We start from the raw sequence: 15,908 nt of genomic DNA, 5'->3' as shown, positions 1-15,908 counted from the left end.
TCGACCTCTTCTTGGAGGTGGTTCCTCGGGGAAGCGACGCATCGATGGGAAGGATTGGCATCTCGTCTCACCAGCACGTGTTGAGAAGCGCGGGAGGATTCGCGGGAGCTCGGGAAGGATCACGGCGATTGGGTCTGGCTCGCACTCGCTGGAGCCCGGGTCCGAACACCTTGAAGACCACACGAGGTGGAGAGGTTCGAGATAGGCTCTGGGTTTCAGCTCACCTGTCCTCAGAGCTGGAGCTCGTTATTAAAGGCCTCTGCCACCATTTCTTGTGTGTGTGTGTGTGTGTGTGTGTGTGTGTGTGTGTGTGTGTGTCTGTGTGTGTGTGTGCGCGCGCGTACGTGTGTCCGTGGGCCCGTCTAATAAGTAGGAAATTGTTAAGTGCTTTGTGTGCTGTAAATGTTTGCATTGCATTTCGTATAGACGGTTGTAGCTCTTTTGCCGTGCTTTTGTTGCTTGTATAATTGCATACGTGTTTTGCCTTGTTTAATTGCATACGTGCTTTATGATAATAAATGTCCTTGTGTGAATGTAAACCTGTTCGTTGCGTCCATTCCCTCATTTAACTGCCCCATCTTGCACTCGGAATATAGTTGGTTTTTAAATAGCCGATAAAGTGATCGGGTCCAACGGGACTGCGCGATAATACCCCGCTCGGTTATCCCAAAACGAGCTTAAGCGGCTCGTTTCCAAGCGGTCCCGTTGAGGTACAATCTCTCAGTAACCTACCCGCGCGAATAATTAAGTAAATCGAAGATTTGGCGATCGGACCCTGTAGCGCGGGTAGAGTGCGGACAAGGTTGTGGTGTGGTTACAAACACACCCGTGGCTGGTTTCCGGCGTTGATCCGGAAAGTCACGACTGGATTGTCCGTTCGGTGGGCGAAGAGACCGCTATTGGTTAGACGTGGTCGTTCGCACGCCGACTGGCGGGAAATCTACAACAATATATACACACACATATATATATATATATATACATACCTTGGACTTGCAAGATACAAAATGTTGGCTTTTCTCATATGATTATGGAGTCGTGATGAGAATGTTCTTGAACGCCATTCGTCCCATTAGGTTCGAGGACAAAAGCAAGCTTCTTGAAACGGTGTGGACGCCTGGAACAAGAACGTGGTTCGAGTTTGGTTTATGGATGGAATCAAGGTATGGAATTAAAAACTCGTTTAAAAGCATGTACTTATTGTTCCCCCATCTCAGGAAACGTGTTTCCATGATGTTCGAGGGAGGTTGATTACATCAGCAACATCATACAATCGAGCGAGGCGACATGATGCGCGTTAACAAAGCGGATTCAAAACACATTCGCATGAACCGTTCAGGCAGAGGCGGCCATGGCTGCCGAGTCGCCTGTGCGCTCCCAGCTGGCGTTCATCTCTTGTGCCATGGGGGACTTGGCATGGCGTGGCGCGGCCTGGAGCACCTTTGCTTCGATCCCGTCTCAAACAAGGCCATACCCTCAGGGAGCCATTGAAAGCGAGCCGGTCTTTTGGGCACAACCCCTCCCTTATTCCAGCTTGCAGCAGTTTCCATTGACCCCCAAACGTGGAAAATGCCCCCATCCCCCTCCCCTTGATACCCCTCACCGGGTGCGTTGGGAGTCCTCCCGCCCCTCCCATTTGCACCACGCTTTAGGGCGTAGCACAGGATGGGATGGATTGGATAGGGAATGAATGGACTGATGGAGGAAGGGACGAGAGAGCGGTGGGAGGGAAAAAAAAACGCGTCCAAAGCCCTCTGCGCCAATGATGAGGATGATGATGGATGTTCGATTTCATCGCTCCCCTAGCGGAGACTCCAAATTAAAAGCCGATTTGTTGGATTGCAGCAGAGTTCCCTTGGTGCTCTCGCCCTGCCGATGCCGTGGTGACCGTTGCCAAGGAAACCAGATGCTACCCACACCACCCAAGCTGTGAAATACGAAGGTTCGAGGCTCGAACCAACAGAGCACTTAACTTGGTAGGCAAACATCTTCGACTGCAAGCATCAGGAGAACGCGATCACCCATCGACCCATTTGTACATGATCTGACAATCTTCGACGCATTTTAATTTCGCTCCCAACTCTTTTATCATGTTTTTTTTTTTAAAATCGATTCACGTTACTCGTTCCAAAAAGCAAAAGGCAATTAAAAAAAAAAAATTTTTTTAAACAATACTTGAATATATTTTGATCACGATACTGATTGAACATTGTCTCGTGGAGATCAGACACCGTCCAAGCAGCGTGTTTGATTGGCAAAATGGCTATTTTGAAGTCAGCCTTGGAAGGTCTTCGCTAGACACGTCTGGCTTCTGCCACTTGCTCGGTGACAAGTCCAGTAAATGAGCCTTTGCATGTGCTGAACATTTTGGACACTTTGCTTATATGTGATCCTTGGATGATGTAGTTCTTTTTGACATGTCTCTTGGTCGTGTGACGTCATGCGTGCACGGATGACGAGCGCGAAGTGATGATGCTTAGCCTTAGATAAACCAACAGCTGCACAATGAAGGATTAGTCAACGAAATAAGAAAATGCATTTTGAGGCAGGTACGAATTGTGCACACAGAGATGTTTTATTGTTTTGTGAACAGGTGTCAAGGCTCATGGAAGCTAGAAAATGGAACGACTTCTTGGTGTGTGTGTTGCTGTTGGGTTGGAGTTAGTGATTCTGGTCTCTGTGCTCTCAATGAGGTCTTGAGAAAAAGACGAGGCCAAACCTGGAGGTCGGTCATCCGAGCGTTTTCCTGCGATCAATAACAAAGAACGACGTGCATGGCAAGTCACCCATTCTCCGAAGGAAGTTGTGTGTAGCGAGATTGAATTTTGAGCAAAAGTGTTGTGAGAACGACCAGGAATTATTAATTATACTCGGGCCAATTAGGGAGCCCGTATATGTCGTGGCACTGATGTACATTGCACACGGATCATCCTTCATACGTCCTCTCAACACAAATATCTTTCTGTATCCAAGCCTGCCATAAATACTGATGATGTTATCAACAAAGACCGTGACCAAAACGCACAGGCACAACATGACCACCTCTGGACTTCACTCGTTCATCTTAGAAATCGATCAGCACGTAAACCTCAGCAGTCCCATCGGTGCTCTCGCATGCCGGGTGTCGATCTGCTGCACGGCCTGTATAGAATGAGGTGGGTCTATGTTAACAGAAAACCCTTCAGGGACACATAATGCCAACACCTTTGGCGACGCAACCAAACTTCAACAGCAGCGATAGCTCAGAATTAAAACGTTTGATGGCCATTTTGTTCAACACTTAGTCTTGTGTTCAAATTTTCCAGATGGATAATTCAAGTATTTCTGAAATTTGTGCTTTGTTGAGAGTGTGTGTGTGTGTGTGTGTGTGTGTGTGTGTGTGTGTGTGTGTGTGCGTGCGTGCGTGCGTGCGTGCGTGCGTGCGTGCGTGCGTGCGTGTGTGTGTGTGTACACATCATGGCACCTGTAGCTTAAGTTAAGATTGTACAAGAATTATATCGGGATAACTCTGCTCTGTATCTGCTTCTGAAAGTTGCTCGATTATTGTCGCACCACACTTTTCTTCCTATCCCTGCTGCAAACAACAATAAACAACATTCACTGTGCCACATATCTTTCCTCACCTGCCTGTTAATAAATCCATTTGTAGAAATGTTCCCAGAATGTTTTTTCTTTTCTTTCATTGATCCAGCATAGTCCGTATCCTAACCGAGCCAGGACTTTATTACCAACGATCCGTTCCTTTCAGCCGGTATGTCCTTGGCAGTGTTGCTCGACTGCATCTGATCTGGAAAGGCGATCCGGTTCGTTCAAGGCGTACCGAGGGTATGTCCACTGGTAATTAGGTCACATGATTAATTAGGTAACCCGGAAACCCATAGACAGAGGACCCAAGGTCACGTGGTTGAGTTATTGGCGTTCACGGTCGGTTAGTGAGCCACCGCGCCATGGAGTTATCCGTGCGAGACGGCCTGCAATTCTGGGGAGTCTGGTGGGCACCCGAGATTCCCACCCCCCCCCCCACCCCAGTGGTCTTCTCACCCGACCCCCAACAATGTATGTATGTATGTATATATACAGTATACACTAATATATATATATATATATATATATATATATATATATATATATATATATATATATATATATATATATATATATATTGTTGCGATTCGGGGGTGGGGGGGGCAGATTCGGACGAGTGCATCAATCACTGTCCGTAACCAGTTTGGGTTTTCGCACCCTACTCTCGACAGCCAAATGGTACAGATTCGGCGCCACCCTAACCACCAGCAACGCGCTGTTCTGGCACATGCTCCCATACCTGACCTAACCACCGCCGTCTCCGGGGTTATAACGCCGGCTGGTTCGGCATAGGCCTCGGGTTACACGTCTCAAATCGCGATACCAACATACCCCTGGACCTTACCAGTTGGGGAAATAGACCCCGGTTACAGACTGGTTTTGTCAGATACCGAGCGAATTCTGCCAGTCTGTAACATTTTGGTTTTTATATCCAAGTCGAGCGGATCATTCCTCGGCACGGCACAAATTTATTCAAAGCGGCAACTTCATACGAATCAGCCAGATGTATTGGGGACACATCGGGGAAACACAACACAAGCAAAGCATTCACGACAATGTTACAATTAACCTATTACCCGTTCTTAACTCGGGAGCTACGGATTACGGGTTTCGAAGGGGACCCTAATGAGATAAGCCTTAAACAACATGCAGACAATACACAGAGTATTGGTGATGCTTCATGGACGAGAGGAAAAGTGTCAAAAGCCCGACTGTGGCTTGTGACAAGCCGATGTCCACGGATTCGAGCGCCCAAGCTCAAACACGCCGCGTGGCAAAATGGTGCTCGTCCATGTGTCGCAGCCCTCACGCACACAGCCTCGGCGCGTTCAGACCTCGTGAGGTCGACTGCACCAGAGCGAAAGATGCTCCAGCTGGCTTTTCACAAGGTCCAGCATACAAGTCCAGGGCTGGCCTGTTCACCAGACAAGGCCAAATCGAGGTGTTGGGCTCCACAGGCAGATCGACAAATGTGTCAAGGACCTCCTCATAAGAGTCGATCGCCGACTCGACGTGCAGGCAGCCTCTCTTACTGCCAAAATGGCAGACTCAACGCGCTCAGGTTCAGTTTCTCTCCCGGCAGATCCACCACTGCCTTTCCTTCGTTCGCTCGCCTCGAAGCCCACTGGCTCCTCCCTTCAGTTTCACTTCCTTCTCTCGGCCACTCCCCCTCTCAGAGCGCTGGGCGGGAACTATTGTCCAGAGAGAGGAAGGAAGCAGCAGAACCTCTCGGTCCACCACCAATGTACGAACAATGAACAGCCTCTTTCACCTCCAGACACACATGTAGCGTCCATTTCCCGAACAACCTGGCTAAACATGCATTTAATGGGGGATCTGGGCTAATCCTATATTTAATAACACACTAAGGGCCATTTCCGCAACAATATATCTACTATACTAAAAAAATAGAATATGTTTGTTTGTATGTATGTGTGTGTGTGTTTGTTCGTCCTTTATAGGCGGCCGAACCGTTGGATGGAATGAGATGAAACTTGGCATGAGTGATCCTTGGGACATGAGAACGGACATGGGGGGGGGGGGGTGAGGGGTCAAGTTCAAGGTCAAAGGTCAAGGGGTCAAGGTCACTGGGTAACTTCAATTTCTCAATTTCATCCGATCGAGACGGGACCAACGCCATTCGACAGAAAATCAAAATTAATACTGAAGGACCAATTTTGTGCCCCATCTGTGACGAGGTTTCGGCTAGTATATTACTAAAACTCTATAAAAACATCTATTAAAAAACTAAAAATGTAATATATATTATCTATAAATTATGTCACAACAGGAATCCAACAGGTTCACTGGTCGTCTCGTGTAGTACTAAAACTCTCATCTTCTATGTATGTATGTTTGTATGTTCCCGAAATACAGCCAAAACGGTACATGATAGTGCAAAACATTTAGGCCCACCTTGCAGTGTGCAGTATCACGTTGTGCAAGACTGTGTTCACAGTGCAGTGTGCAAGGCTGCAGTGTGCAGTATCACGTTTCGTTAAAATCGGGCAACGAAAAAATTTGAAAATCAATTCCGGATTCAGTCAAGTATTCTTCGGGAGAATTTGATCAATGCAAACAACCTCAGTGGTATAGTTCGCTGGAGCTATCTTTATTTTTTTTTTGAAATGATTGTTTTATCAACCGCTGTCACAACGGGAACCCAATGGGTTCACGGGTCATCGAGTATATATGTATGTATGTATGTATGTATGTATGTATGTATATATATATATATATATATATATATATATACATATACATATACATATACATATACATATACATATACATATACATATACATATACATATACATATACATATACATATACATATACACACACAGACACACACATTAAGGAGGGGGGTTGAGAAAGGGAGGGAAGGAAAAAAAGAGGAGAGAGGGAGGGGAGAGAGAGCGGGAACAGGAGGGGAGGAGCGAGTAAGGAGGAAAGAGCGAGGGAAGGGGGAGGTGGGGAAAGAGCGAGGGAAGGGGGGAGGTGGGGAAAGAGCGAGGGAAGGGGGGAGGTGGGGAAAGAGCGAGGGAAGGGGGGAGGTGGGGAAAGAGCGAGGGAAGGGGGGAGGTGGGGAAAGAGCGAGGGAAGGGGGGAGGTGGGGAAAGAGCAAGATAATGGGGGGAGGTGGGGAAAGAGCAAGGTAATGGGGGAGGTGGGGAAAGAGCGAGGAAAGGGGGAGGAGGGGAAAGAGCGAGGAAGGGGGGAGGTGGGGAAAGAGCGAGGAAAGGGGGGAGGTGGGGAAAGAGCGAGGAAAGGGGGAGGTGAGGAAAGGGGGAGGTGAGGAAAGGGGGGAGGTGAGGAAAGGGGGAGGTGAGGAAAGGGGGAGGTGAGGAAAGGGGGAGGTGAGGAAAAGGGGGTGGTGAGGAAAGGGGGAGGTGAGGAAAGGGGGGAGGTGAGGAAAGGGGGCGGTGAGGAAAGGGGGAGGTGAGGAAAGGGGGGAGGTGAGGAAAGGGGGAGGTGAGGAAAGGGGGAGGTGGGGAAAGAGCGGGTAAACGGGGGGAGGTGGGGAAAGAGCGAGGAAAGGGGGTAGGGAAAGAGCGAGGAAAGGGGGGTAGGGAAAGAGCGAGGAAAGGGGGGAGGTGAGGAAAGGGGGGAGGTGGGGAAAGAGCGGGTAAACGGGGGGAGGTGGGGAAAGAGCGAGGAAAGGGGGGTAGGGAAAGAGCGAGGAAAGGGGGGTAGGGAAAGAGCGAGGAAAGGGGGGAGGTGGGGAAAGAGCGAGGAAAGGGGGGAGGTGGAGAAAGCTATGCCTCAACAAACGTTGCTATACCACAGGGGGGAGGGATACGAGGAGGGGGTGAGAGAGAGAGCGAGATAAAAAAACAAAAGAAGAGAGAAGGTGAGGGGTGGAGGTGGGGTTAGAAAAGAGGTTGATATGTTCACCAAGGCCAAGGTCACATTTGCCACGGTGGCCGTGGGGTCTCCAAAATCTGCAGGCACTTGCAATAAAACGGTGGCTGCAGTATTTCCACGGTCACACAATGTAGCAGTCACATATGTGTTTATATTTTTCGGGGAGCCGCACAGCGTATTTAGAAATCGTGGAGACCGAAAACGTGGGGGTGCCATACGGTCTTTGATTTGATGTCGCACGGTGACGTGAGGGCGTCGCTGCGGCGGCCATAGAATTTTCAAGGTAGCCTCAAGGCGACCGCAGGGGGGCCCTAAGGCGAACGTGTGGCCAGACGGACGGTAACAAGTGGGTATATATACCAGTTCTTTTTTTACTGAAATAAAAATATACCAGTATATATAACTGAATATACTATAACTATAATATACCGTTGGGCCCCCAGAATCCGAACGCCCCATTGTTTGAACAAATTGGAATCCGAACAATATTTTCGAGAAAATTTTGCCCTAAAAACCCAATACATTAAAAAAATAAAAATAAAAATAATTAAAAAAAAAAATCGAACACAACGTGGCATTCATGTTTGTTCACGTGTCTCCCCCACCTGTTCGAGCCGCATCTTCGCGCTTTGTTCATTCAGTTCGTCGGTGGAAGTCCTCGTGAAAACATCTCTCGTGTGTCGATCGATACTTTCGGCCTCAGTCACATTTGCTCTTCGGCGAGGATATGTCGGCCGTACGCCCTCTGAATTGACAGAAACGTGCGGCGGCCACAGATAAACTGAGGTGGCCTCAGGGTGGCCCTACGCCGTATGGCTATATTTTACAGGCCGTAAGGTCGCCGTGGAATTATAACGCGGAGTTATAACTTTTTCCATTTCTACGTTCGCCGTAGAAATTCGACAAGCCGAAACAAAAGAGCTGGTAAAACAAATAAATAAATAAATAAGTAAATTAACCCATTCGTTGCCGTCCGTCTGGCCGCACGTTCGGCTTTGGGCCCCCCTTGCGGTAGCCTTGCGGGCACCTTGTGTCTGCCTTGAAAATTCTATGGCCGCCGCAGGAACGCCCTAAGGTCAACGTGTGACATCAAATCAAAGACCGTACGGCACCCCCACGTTTTCGGTCTACACAATTTATAAATACCCCGTGCGTCTACCCGAAAAATAAAAACATATGTGACTGCTACATTGTGTGACCGTGGAAATACTGCGGCCGCTTTATAATTGCTAGTGCCCGTACATTTTGTAGACCCTCCGGCCGCCGAGCCAAATGTGACTTAGGCCTTTCCTCGTGTTTTCACCTTCATTTGTGATGTTTGTTTTTTTAATCATCTTGTTTTAATTAATAACAAAAAAAGCAATCCGATCACGTGGTGTGACGGACTGTCGGGCAAGGATTGAATTTCACAGCAAAACCAGTTGTAATTTGGAATATCCATGATTTCGTCAGCCCGATGCGTTTGATGAAAGTGATTGTGGTTCTGCGGGCATCATGTTCGATGAGCTGCCCTGGGGGCAGCGCTCTCGCAGAGTGCGTGAGCGATTGGAACCCAGGACGGAGCTCGAGCCTGTGTGGACCTTTGGATGTGGTGATTGTACCAGTTTACATACAATACACCACCACCGAAGGTCATTTAGTCATCCTATTTAGCTGAAACATGGGGAATTTCAGTTTAAAGTGTCTTGAAAGTGTGTTTTCTTTGGGTCCACGAACGGATTAATTCACTCCATTATTTCTTATTGGGAAAATATTTTTGGAATCCGAACTTTTTGCAATCCGAACAGCCTCCTGGAACGAATTAAATTGGGATTCTGGGGGCACCACTGTAGAGGCAAACACCATACTCCGATCTCTAGCGGTAGCGCACGGTCAACGCAGACTGCCACGGAGGCTGTACGTTGGTGCACGGCGGGCGTAGGGGAACCGTGTGTCGACCCTGCATTGCGCGCAGGTAGTCACACAGACCGCAAGGCCACCGTAAGGCGACCGTGGAAATAGTGCGGCCGCCGTAATTTTTTTGGGGCCGAATAACGAAAGCCCACCGTACGCCCTACGTACGGTCGACGTGGAACACATCTACATCATCGCTTGGCTTGTCGAATTGCTACGGTGAACGTAGAAATGAAAAAAAAGTTATAACTCCACGCTATAATTCCATGGCGCCGCTACGGCCTGTAAAATATAGTGAAACAGCATAGGGCCTCCCTGAGGCCACCTCAGTTTCTCTGCGGCCGCCACACGTTTGTCAATTCAGAGGGCGTACAGCCGCCGTATCCTCGCCGTAGAGCAAATGTGACCTAGGCCTTAATGACCGAACACACACACACACAAAAACAAACTCATGCCAGAACAGCTGCACACACACAACACAACAGACTTTGTAAAGTAATCCGCTAGCACATCTGCAAAAACTTTGATGTCCCAGTTCCAGAAAATTTGTGGGAACATTAACCAAAAGTAATCACTGAAAACATGGAAGTACCTACCACTCACGTACGAACTAATGATTCCATCGAGCATGAACATCGAAAACAAAGCATTGCGAGCTGATATCACAAGTACATACATAGGTTAAAAAAAAAAAAAACAGTCGAAGGCATTCCTTATTGAGGTGTCAACAGCAGTGATTTTGGACTAAACGATGCAGAAATCAAGAAAATGACCAAACACCAAGACCTCAAGAATGAAATGAGAAGATCCTGGAAGCTGAAGAATGCCAAGTTACACTGGTGAGAGCTGGACCTTCAGGAATGATGACAAAGAACCTCACAGAAATATTAAACATAGGGGCAGTACCCCTGGTTGCTCACCTGGTAGTGTCTGGATAAGATAATCAGGCAACCACTGATAGGCATGGATGACCCATAAAGTATATAATGGAGAAGAAAGTAAATACCCTTGGAAATAAATACGTACATCACGGATGATAAAGGTTGTGGTCAAGTTTCATCAAAATTGTGTGCGGATTCAGAAAAGAAAGCAAATACATATTTTGGTGGGAACCCCCCCCCCCAACTGTAGAACCCCTTAGACCCCAATTTTTTTTCATGTCTTGAAAAAACTTTCAAACTTTGGTACATCATGGGTGGTGAAGATGGTGCTCAAGCTTCATCGGAATTGTACGTGTAGTTTTTGAGAAGTTGCAAGCATTTGTGGACGGACGGACGAACAACGCACCATCCCAGAAGCTCCCCGGAACTACTTTACAGGTGAGCTAAAAACCATCCCTTTGAATATTACAACATACGAACCACATTTGGAAGCTGTCCAGGGCTCATCGACGACCCTGAATAAATCCCTCGCCACAAAACTTTGAGAACAGAAAACTTCACAGCTTGGTCCATGAATCGTGACCCCTTACTGAAATGAAGGTGGGTGATTTGAGCCCACATTGGGAGGACTCCATTCCACATTCTGAAACTCGCATATGCAGATACGATATTTTGAATATATATATTTGCGATGAAACTCACAAAGGGAAACATTTAACCTTTGTAAAGGAAATCCGACAACCAAATGCTTTAAAAACAGTCGTGAGGACAAAGGAAAACCTAAAAGAACCTCCATAAGACACGGGATGAAACTTTGCCGCCACGGAGTCCGTAACAGTCATGGCGTGTCCACACACCCGCGGAGAGTCCGTCCACATCCAAGTCTACCCAAACGTACCACGTCCGTGCGTGCTGTCTACGTACCTCTACCTTGTAGTAACTGTCGACTGCACGTCCCGATCAGGAAACACACTGTGCTGTATCGCTCGGTCAGTGGCCTAAGCACTCGAGCACTCCAACGGAACGCTTGGCTTGGCAAGCAATTACCAATCGCCCTCGATACGAACTACGCACCGGGAAATGCCGGTACAATGTCCGAATTGGACAAATCAACACTTTTCGTTGTGGAAGTCGGAACTGCTGATACTTTCAAATTTGGAGCTTACGTCCAGGCCCCAAAAAAAACATGGCGTCTTCAGACTCCGGCGAGGTTACCCAGGCAACGCCTTAAGACCCCAGACAGCGAGGTGGCCGAGGATCGCCTGATGAAGGATATACTTGAATGAGGCCGTTAAATTAATTATCTTCAAAAGGGGTGTCTTAATTAAGCCAAACACCCAATTTTCACTCTTGCACTTCCTTGGAGTTTTCTTAGTTTGCATGCAAAGTTTCAGGCTGCTCGGTTTTATGGTTTTCGAGTTATGTACGACGTGGACACGGATACAGACACACACGGACGCACGCACTCAGTGCCTTTTATTAGTGTAGATTTTTATTAATATTTTGTAATGTCGGCAAATCGCCCAAAATGGGAACAGCAAACTGCGTATGTAATTACCGAAAAAACAGAACCCCTGTTGACTATGCCGTCATGGAGTGTAAAAGCAGATAATGAATCACGGCGTTTCACTCAATGAATTTACACTTTCTGCACATTCCATGATTTTTTTCTTCACTCAATATAATCGTCCGAACGGTTGAAAAGGTTAAGTTTAATGCTTTGCTTTAATAAATGCACTTAGGTATAAAAATCGTTAATTTGCGGAAAATGTTTGGATTTCACTCCAGATTTCGACACTTATTTTGTTCACCAGGGCCGATTCTCAAATCCGACATATTGTTTCGATTATATACTTTAATCAGTCCAAAGATCGTGTTTCCAAATGGAGGCATGCTTCAATCGGCCAAACAAAATGGCGGCTGAGGACTCAAGCGACCACAGAGGGCTGACCTGATGGCATGCCGCCATCTTGGGAAGGCCTATTTTGTTTCCTTGTTATGAGCACACCCTAAATTATCTTCAAAAGGAGTGTTTTAATTCACCCAAACACCAATTTTCACTGTTGCACTTCCTTGAAGTTTTCTTTGTTTGCATGCAAAGTTTCAGGCTGCTCGGTTTTATAGTTTTGGAGTTATGGAGGAGACACCCTGACACACTGACAAACACACATTGCCTTTCATCAGTATCGAAGAAGATTAAATAACAGAACTGGAGTTAGATTTATATCACTATCGGAGTAAACAGAGGCAAGTTAAGAAAATAACTCAGCGAGCCAAAAGAGATTCTGAGAAGGACGTGGCTAAGAATATAAAACATAATTATTTTCTTTCTTTATTGAGCGCAAGGCATTCTTTAAGTCCATCAGAGGAAAAGAGCGGGTTCACACTGGTGTGGGCCCATTGAGGAATGACACCGGGAGAGTGGTGAGTGAGGAAAGTGAGATGGCAGGCTTATTAAACAGATATTTTGCTTCAACTTTTACATCGGAACAGTCAAGAGAATTGCCAATAGCTGAGAGTACCTATCAAGGATGTGAAGAAGGGCTTTTATAGAAGATCCAGGTTGGAGTAGAGGAAGTAAAGGAACAGCGAGGTAATCTAAGAGTAGATAAGGCTCCGGGTCCAGATAATATGCACCCGAGAGTATTGATGGAGGTGACTGAGCAGGTAAGCGAGTTTTTCACAGATATTTTCAATAGCTCACTGGAGTCAGGACGGGTACCGGAGGATTGGAGAGTAGCAAATGTAACACCATTATTCAAGAAAGGATCCAGAGAAGAATTGGGAAACTATAGACCTGTTAGTTTGACTTCAGTTGTGGGGACGGTGATGGAGACATTAATTCGGGACTAGAAGAGGAACCATTTAAATAAATACAAACTAACTAAAGGTAGTCAGCACGGGTTTACCAAAGGTCATTCCTGTTTCACAAATCTTTTGGAGTTCTATGAAGCAGTGTCTGATTGGGTGGATAATGGAAAGGCAGTGGACAGAGTATATCTCGACTTTAAGAAGGCATTTGATTAGGTACCACATCGGGGTAGCCAAAGTGAGGGCTTGTGGAGTGGCTGGTCAGGTAGTTAATTGGATTGCAAACTGGCTTCGTGATAGGAAGCAAAGAGCAGCTGTGAGTGGGAGGATGTCTTTCTGGGAGGACGCAAGTAGTGGCGTAACTCAGGGATCAGAACACGGACCATTACTCTTCATTATTTACCTCAACGATTTGGATAATGGGGTAAAGAGTAGGCTTTCCAAATTTGAAGATGACACAAAGCTTGGAGGTGAGGTGGATAGCAGAGGGGGTGGTGATCAGATTCAGGAAAGTATTGATACTTGCATAGATTGGGTAAAAGATTGGCAGATGGAATTTAACCTGAGCTAATGGAAGTTGTTGGGAATGGGAAAGAACAATGAAAATGGAGATTACATGATGCAAGGGGCAATTTTGGAGTGTGTTACACAGGAGAAGGATCTGGGAGTGGTAATAGATATGGGAGGTAAGCAGGCAGCACAATGCCAAGCAGCCATCGGTAAAGAAAATAGGGTTTTAGGCTGTAAAAGGAGGGGGATCAATTATAAATCAAAAGAGGTGGTCTTAACATTGTACAGGAATTTAGTGAGGGCCACATCTAGAATATTGTTGGTCACCACAACTCAGGAAGGACAATGATGCCATAGAGAGGGTTCACCACAGGGCAACTGGATTGATTCCTGGCCGAGCTTGACTCAGCTATCAGGAGTAGCTGAAGGAGACAGGGATTTGTACACAAGAAAGGAGGCGGTTATAAGGAGATATGATAGAGATGTTTAAGATAATGAAAGGTATAAATAAAATAAGTGCAGATGAATGATTCAGAAAAGTAGACAATGGTAGGAAAGGGGCCACGGCCTGAGAGTAAAGAAGAGGAGAGTTAAGATGGTTGTAAGGCAGGGGACTTTCACTCAGAGAGTAGTTAATGCATGGAATGGTCTCCCTGGAAAGGTTGTGGCAGCAGAAACAGTAGATAAGTTTAAATTGGAATCAGTTAGGTAGGTACCTGGAAGTTATGAAGATCGAGGGGTATAGGGATGTCAGCAGGATTTTTAGGTAGCTTGAGCATTGATGGGCGATTGTGTGCATGTGTACGGACTGCTGTTGGTGGGGGTCTCGTTATGGGGTGTTGTGTGGTTGATGTTGTGTGTTTTTTTTAACCATGCCCCTTCCCCTGGGAGAAAAAAAATACAAAAAATGACCCCAATTTTTTTTCTTCTTCTTCTTTTGATCTTGTGTTGATAAATTAGTGTGGTGTTAATGTGGTGCAGTCATGATGGGCTGAATGGCCTCCACCTGTGTCTAATTTCCTTGTGTGTTTGTCAGCCAATGCACACTCACTGTAACACTCAGCAGTAATGCGAGTGTGCGCTGAGGGCACTGACCCCAATTTGCCAGCCGTCCATGGGTAAAGTATCACACGTAGTGTAGCCCTGCCCAGATGGACCGTACCAATCGGCGTTCATGGTTGCTTTGAAACCTGCTGGTGCGGGGAGTTATCTGTGCCCGGCGGCCTCATGACCGGACTTTCGGAAGGGACCCAAGTGCTTCCCCTCTTGGCAAGCCTCGAACCCCAGATCCACAACTCTATACATATATATATATATATATATATATATATATATATATATATATATATATATATATATAATATTATTGCTGAAGTATATTAAGGACCCTGAAAACCAAACTCTACAAAAAACGCTCCTACTGCTCCCGCTTGATCTTCCACTTTTGCACAGGTTTAACCAGGAGCTATTCATCTGTAGTCAATACAAGGGGACATGCCTCCTCAGTGAGAGATGCCCTGTTACGGCTCTGCTGTACGTGCAAGGTCATCAATTGTGTTTGCTACTAAGTGGGAGGAATGGAGCCAGTGCACATCATTCACGCTATAGTTCTTCCTTTTATACGCAGGACGCATGAGGCTCGGGCGATGCTGTAGCAGAGAAGTCATGGTCGTTTGAAGGTCAGAAGCGGTCTTGGTAAACAATGAGTAGCCAATAACAAGGCGTGAGATAAAAGCAATCGCCTTTCTCTCTATGTGCAGAACTGCAATCTTGTTTTATGTGCTGCTCTTGCTCCGTTTGATAAATTCTGCAGTGTTGAAGGTCATTCACACACACAGAAAACATCTTTGCACAACAATTCGGAAGAGATGTGGTGACCCTTCCATATATATTCCCACTGTGGAACAACAATGTGCTCTATACATACGTGGCGTACCTTGTTTGGAGCCTTGCGCTTCTCAGGGGGGGCTAGCTTAACAAACGTTTGTGAATTCAAGGTGACTGACTCGGTCCACGGTGAAAGGCTCCAAACAAGTTTTGAACTTTTCAATTTCCCATTCTATTTTCACTTTCCTTCCTCCTCCTCCCTCCCAATCCTCCTCCTTATTTATTTTCAGGTCAAAACACCAACCCAGATTTTGTTTCCTCCCACCCATGCTGCGCACTCTCATTTCTGGGTGCAAGTGTCTCACTGCATTCTTTTTCGTTTCTGTGTGTCTTTCCAATTCTCCATCTCGTTTACTCCAGAAATTCTTCTGTTTATTTATTTCGTTTCTTTTTTTTTTATATTCCACATCTGTCTTTCTCAGTATATTACAGCTGGAGTGTTATTAATTGAACAAAAGCACCGCTCACAGTAA

General features: G+C 46.4%; 2 long non-coding RNA genes across 4 annotated transcripts in view; one reads left to right on the top strand and one right to left on the bottom strand.

Annotated features, from left to right (window-relative positions):
• LOC147028632 (uncharacterized) overlaps positions 1–2,729 on the top strand; it is a 32,975-nt gene extending 30,246 nt beyond the window's left edge. The window contains exons 3-4 of the long non-coding RNA XR_015057641.1: positions 1,077–1,163; positions 2,594–2,729. This is a non-coding gene — a long non-coding RNA (uncharacterized LOC147028632). The remainder of the gene's footprint in view (positions 1–1,076; positions 1,164–2,593) is intronic.
• LOC147028631 (uncharacterized) overlaps positions 2,567–15,908 on the bottom strand; it is a 176,631-nt gene continuing 163,289 nt past the window's right edge. For 2 of the 3 annotated variants that reach the window (XR_015057639.1, XR_015057640.1), the window contains one exon: positions 2,567–3,141. This is a non-coding gene — a long non-coding RNA (uncharacterized LOC147028631). The remainder of the gene's footprint in view (positions 3,142–15,908) is intronic. The other variant, XR_015057638.1, reaches the window with a different exon arrangement.

The sequence above is a fragment of the Eptatretus burgeri genome, chromosome 4 (genome assembly GCF_056783735.1).
Source record: "Eptatretus burgeri isolate ZD-2024b chromosome 4, Ebu_testis_v1, whole genome shotgun sequence".
Lineage (NCBI taxonomy): Eukaryota > Metazoa > Chordata > Myxini > Myxiniformes > Myxinidae > Eptatretus > Eptatretus burgeri.
Note: the sequence above shows the minus strand (reverse complement) of the source record. Positions and strands in the feature narration are given on the sequence as shown.